The 6120-nt window shown below is 31.0% G+C and overlaps 1 pseudogene; it reads left to right on the forward strand.

Annotated features, from left to right (window-relative positions):
• The first annotated feature begins 3124 nt into the window (after positions 1 to 3124).
• LOC112706254 (3-ketoacyl-CoA synthase 4-like) overlaps positions 3125 to 6120 on the forward strand; it is a 5008-nt pseudogene continuing 2012 nt past the window's right edge.

Here is a 6120-nt window from a genome sequence, read left to right on the forward strand (position 1 = left end):
TAATATTCACATAATATTTTTTTCACGGATTAATCTTAACCCAAACCAATCCACACCTGTGACACCTCTATATGTTTTGTTACGTGCATAAACGATATGCTAAAGACTCATGCCTCACAGGTGTAAATGTGTTTACACCCACCCAGTTCAAACTTCAAACAGAAGGCTGAGAAAAGAGTAGACGGTCAAATTAATTTTAAAAAAATTATTTATTTTTTAAGTTAATTTTTAATTAATTTTTAAAAAAAAAATTAAATTAGTTATATTAATTTTGTTATTAAGATTTTTAGATATGTATTATAGTATTATTTAATGTGTTATATTATTAAAGTTTGATTCTATTAAAAAATATAGAAAGATTAATATAGTTAATTTAAAATTTTCAAAAAATAAATTTAATTAAAAAAAATTTAATAATTAATTTAAAAAGAAATAATTTTTAGAAAACTAATTTAACAAGGGAGAAGATACGTACTGCACACAAGAGTATATTAAGGAATAGATCTTCTTAATTTTTGTTAATAATTAAAAAAATAAAATATAATTTTTTATTATTAATTTTATAAGTAAAATTAAAAATAAATATAAAAATTAAAAATTATACTTTTAATTTTTTTTAACAATGGAGAGAATCTATCTCGATCCATTCCCAGTATCGTAGTGCTGTGTGCACAAGGGGGAAGCAATAGCCAATAGCTCAATAGGTACCTAGTAGAAGAGAAAGATGGAGTACTCAACCATTCATCGTGCATACACTCACTACTACCTAGATAATAACAAGATATTATTCTAAATTCCTACTAATAAAATAGTGGGGACAAAAAATCTTAGTATCTAAACACCACCTCAACATAAATAAAGACTAATTATAAGTGGCTTAGGGAATTTAATATAATTTAACTGGTTTTATAGTGTAAAGGTATAAACTATTTCACAACCAACACATGTAATAGATAGTTTTTTTTTCTTAACGAATTTTTAGTATGAAATAATCTATCTATTATCTGATAGTAAATTAACAATTCTTTAAAAAATAATTAGCTAGTCAATACTGTTGAGAAATAAAATTATATTTATTTTTATATCAAATATTTAATATTGGAACAATCTAAGATTGTATGCAATAGAAAATTAAAAGTGCATTTATATTGGCTTTTAGAGAGATTTCCTCAAGTACTTCTTTGAATTCTTAAAGGTGTTTGGTTTAGCTTTTATTTAAAAAAATATTTGTGATTGAAAAACATATTTACCTTTTCTTTTAAAAGCCAATAATATCAAATTTCTTTAAAAAAAATGCAGAAGAGTTTTTTAATAACTTTTTTGAGCTTGAGATTTTAATAACTAAAAGAAACCAAAAATAAAATTACTAAGGTACTTTTAAGAAAACTTTGATCTTAAAAGTTTTGCTGGGAAATGTTAAGTAATTTTTTTTTTCAAATGTATATAATATAAGTATTATTTAGCTTCAAAATTATTTAATACAATAAACCCACAATCTTAAAAGTTATTCTGAGTATAAAATATAAAATAAACTCTAAAAGCACCTACAACTACTAGTGGATATATGTACCCGTGACAACTATATATATAATTGAATTATTCTACAAACTATACCATTGCTTTTATAATTACGAATCTCACGTCTCGCTGTCAATATGCTCACACAAAAACTTAAATCATTTAGTATCTTTTTAATTCAATTAAAATTTTTCACTCTAGTAATTCATTGCTTCTTCTTAGAGCATATTAGGATATCCGAGATATATAAAAAAATAGAATATGAACTCAATATCCGAAATATGCATGATGTGTGAATTGGTGACTCGTTACCTAAGATACAGTCATCTATTTTAATTTTTTTCATCCGATTTGTGCATTGTGTATATTTTAAGTATGAAGGTCATATTCTATTTTTGTATGTACCTCGGGTACTGAGATCTTATTTAAATTTTTTTTTACATAAATTAGAGTCTCAGTATTCGAGATATATTTTTTAAAATTTCTTATGTGACTAACTGTGTATTTATGTAATTATGTTGGTATTGTTATGATGTCTAAATTTTAATCTCTAATTTATTAAAAAAACAAAAATCAATATTTATTTAATAATATAAAAACAAATAATTTTAAACGGTTAAAAATTTACCTTAAATAGAAAGTTAGATAAAATTCGATACAAAATAGCACGAGAGAATTGGCCATTACTTTAATGCAACTTTGCTTCAGAGAAAACATGCAACAAGGTAGCTGTTCTTTCTGGTCAAGCAAGCTAATATTAATTGGACGGCTTATGACCTTAACCTTATGTGCTTGATTCAATGCACCATATACTATTTTGAGTATACCTTTCGTTAGTATATTAGCATAAAACTAAAAAGGGAGAGATAATGAGGCCCCCAAGACCCTAATGCTAAACAAAATATTGTATTAATTTCAAAATAATAATAATTATTATTCTAACATAGTTAGTAACTACCTGCAACCCATTTCATCAGGTAAGATAATATATCAGGTTTGCTTCACATTCACAATACATCATATATAGGCTTTGACTTTATTAGCGATAAGGATGCTCAGTCATTGAAATCTGAAAGAATAATATACGTGAAAATTGAGGTATAATATTAAATTATTTTTATGTAAAATTAATAATTAAAATTATTAAATAAAAATTTAGTTAAATTATTTAAATTATTTAATAGTTTTTAATTATTAATTTTACGTAAAATAAATATCTAATATATATATATATATATATATATATATATATATATATATATATATATATATGTTAAAAATGAATAATAAAGATAAAAAAATACATAAAAATACTTAATACTGAAAAGATAGTTATAAACATAATTTTTCGTAAAAATATATAAGGTGTTTGCTACGGTACAATGATAAATTAATACGTACCGATACGTTTAAAATATAGACAAATAACATCAAGACAAGTGGAATTTATTTTCAACGTTAGCATTTAATTTTTTCTTTTTTAAATATATAATATATCACCACTTTTACTAAAACACCATTTTAATTAAATAAAAATAAAAAATAAATTTTATTTAATTTGAATGAAAAGACTTAAACATCTTTCCTTTATTTGATTAGACAAAAATACCCTTTGAATACCCCTATCTTAACAGCTTCTCCCCTAAACCCTAGCTTCTCCACCACCGCCGCAAGGACTGCCGCCGTCCGTCGCTCTCAGGCACTACCATCGTCGTCTGGTCGTTCGTGCTTCTTCCTCCTTCAAGAATCGTAGCTTCTTCTTCCTCGACCTCGGCGCGTCAGTTCCTGGTATTCATCTGCTCCATCGCGCTCCTGCCGCCGTCCGTCGGGCGCTCAGTCACCATCATCTTCTTCTGGTCGTCGCAGATTCTTCCAACCCACCACCGTCTTCTGAGTTGTGTTCGTCGCCTGGCCTCTGTCTCCGTCACGATTCTGCCCCCCTCTTCTCAGACTGCTCAGTAGAAAAACCCATCTCCATTCCAGTTTCCTTCCTTCGAGTTTAGAGAGCAGAAGCTCAACCAAGAACAAAACCTTAGACTTCGACGGTCAGTATGTACCCGAAGCCATGCATCATATCCCTCCAACTCCTTCCATGGCTGCTGCAAGAGAAGAATCTAAGAATGTTATGTTTGGTGCTTTGGATAATCTCTTTGCTAATACAAAGATTAAGCCTAAGGATATTGGTGTTCTTGTTGTGAATTGCAGTTTGTTTAACTCAACTCCTTCACTTTCTGCAATGATTGTGAACAAGTACAAGCTTAGGGGTAACATTAGAAGCTCCAATTTGGGTGGTATGGATTGTAGTGCAGGAGTTATAGCCATTGATCTTGCTAAGAACATGCTTCAAGTTCATAGGAACACTTATGCTGTTGTTGTTAGCATTGAGAACATTACTCAGAATTGGTACTTTGGGAACAAGAAATCTATTCTGATCCCAAATTGTTTGTTCCGTGTTGGTGGTTCTGCTGTTTTGTTATCCAACAAATGCTCTGTTAAGAGAAGAGCAAAGTACAAGCTTGTTCATGTTGTGAGGACTCATAAGAGTGCTGATGATAAAGCTTTCAGGTGTGTGTATCAAGAACAAGATGATGATGGCAAAACTGGTGTTTCTCTCTCAAAGGATCTTATGGCTATTGCTGGTGGGGCTTTGAAGACTAACATCACAACTTTGGGGCCTCTTGTTCTTCCAATAAGTGAACAGCTTCTGTTCTTTGCTACTTTGGTTGTTAAGAAGCTTCTGAATGCAAAAGTGAAGCCTTATATACCTGATTTCAAGCTTGCATTTGATCATTTCTGCATTCATGCTGATGGGAGAGCTGTGATTGATGAGCTTGAGAAGAATCTTCAGCTTCTGCTTATGCATGTTGAGGCTTCTAGAATGACACTTCACAGATTTGGAAACACTTCTTCAAGCTCTATTTGGTATGAGCTGGCATACACTGAAGCCAAGGGAAGAATGAGGAAGGGGAATAGGGTGTGGTAGGTTGCATTTGGAAGTGGATTTAAGTGTAACAAGGCAGTGGGGCAGGCACTTAGGCATGTCAAGGCTTCACCCAAGTCTCCTTGGGAAGATTGCATTCATAGGTATCCAGTGCAGGTTGTTACATAGCTTTAATTTCTGCTACTCTCTCTGGTACACATAGCATAAGCCAATAATCAATCCTATTCAAGGAGATAATAGATAATGTCTCAGCTGTTCAATCATCACTTTAGAAGCCTATTTTTGTTGTTATTTTTAATTATTCTAATGCTTCTGTTTTAGTTACTTAATCCTTAAATTAATATTTATGTATTTGTCACTGAATCCTTTATTTCACTTGGTTGCATAAAGACTAATGCTAGATTTATATCAGTAATATAATGACTTTTGCTTTGCCTTGCTATCATGTATGAGATGCTACTAAGTTTGGTTAATCACTGTAGTCATCAAACATTTTGCTAAGTTAGGCATCGTTTTTCCTTCTGGTAATTTTTTGTGTTGTGCCAACTGGAAGAAAACCTGTCTCTGTTCCTGTACCTTTCTTTTTTCTTTTTGTTCTTCTTGGGTTTGATGTAAAGGCACCATTTCCCCACTAAATTGGCATTCACTACCTTGTGCCCTACCTAATCAGTTCAGATGGTTTTTTCCTTAACATACTCTATACTTGTATCTAACTAATCTAAGTACCTTTAGTATGAAAATGTTTTAACCCTGGAGTACATTTGAGTATGTACTCAACAATATTTGAGAGGCCTAAACTAAATGGTAGTATGCCTGTGTTTTGTACAGGATGATTCTGAAACTGTTGCAATGATCAAGGAATTGTTGGAGACTCGTATTCGGCCGGCTGTTCAAGATGATGGTGGAGACATTGAATATCGAGGATTTGATCCGTAAGTTCTTAATAGTTTGTTATTTTGGTTTTGAAGCACATGGATGAAACTTTTAGGAAGAGCGTCCAACTACGGGCACTATAGAATTATATTTGCACCAAGTTAATTTATTTATTGTGGTTTTTATCTAGGGATACTGGAATAGTAAAACTTAAGCTGCAAGGAGTATGTAGTGGGTGCCCAAGCTCTTCGGTGACTTTGAAATCCGGCATTGAAAATATGTTGATGCATTATATACATGAGGTAACAAGTTCTGGGATATCTTCTTGTGCTGAAATTAATTCTTGTTTCCTTCTGGACTATGCTTATGCTTAGAAACAAACTTTGTTCTGCCCTTCCAGTTTTTTTATGTTTTGTTTGTTTTTTTTTTAAAATAAAAAAGAGCAGCAGCTTTGTTTTTGGTATGCTTAGAAACCAAAATTTATAGTGTGCCAGTAACTTTGTTTTTGTAAGAAATTGCATCTTCCCAGAATCCTATAAGCTGTTGAAACTGGTTGGACTATTTTAATTATAGTGCAGGAATTTTTTGTTATAACTAGTGATGTAAGTTTATCCCATTTTTGCTTTGTTAATTGCCTGTAGCTTCTGGAGAGTAAGATGCAGGAGGCAAGATCAAAGAAGGATACTTTGAAAGCAAGAGCTCAATCTGCAAAGTTTGTCCAAACCATTTTCTGATTGACTCACATTTTATTACAGTCTATTCCTAATCCCTTTTAATCCTGGTTTTTT

This window comes from Arachis hypogaea, chromosome 8 (genome assembly GCF_003086295.3).
Source record: "Arachis hypogaea cultivar Tifrunner chromosome 8, arahy.Tifrunner.gnm2.J5K5, whole genome shotgun sequence".
NCBI classification, from domain to species: domain Eukaryota; kingdom Viridiplantae; phylum Streptophyta; class Magnoliopsida; order Fabales; family Fabaceae; genus Arachis; species Arachis hypogaea.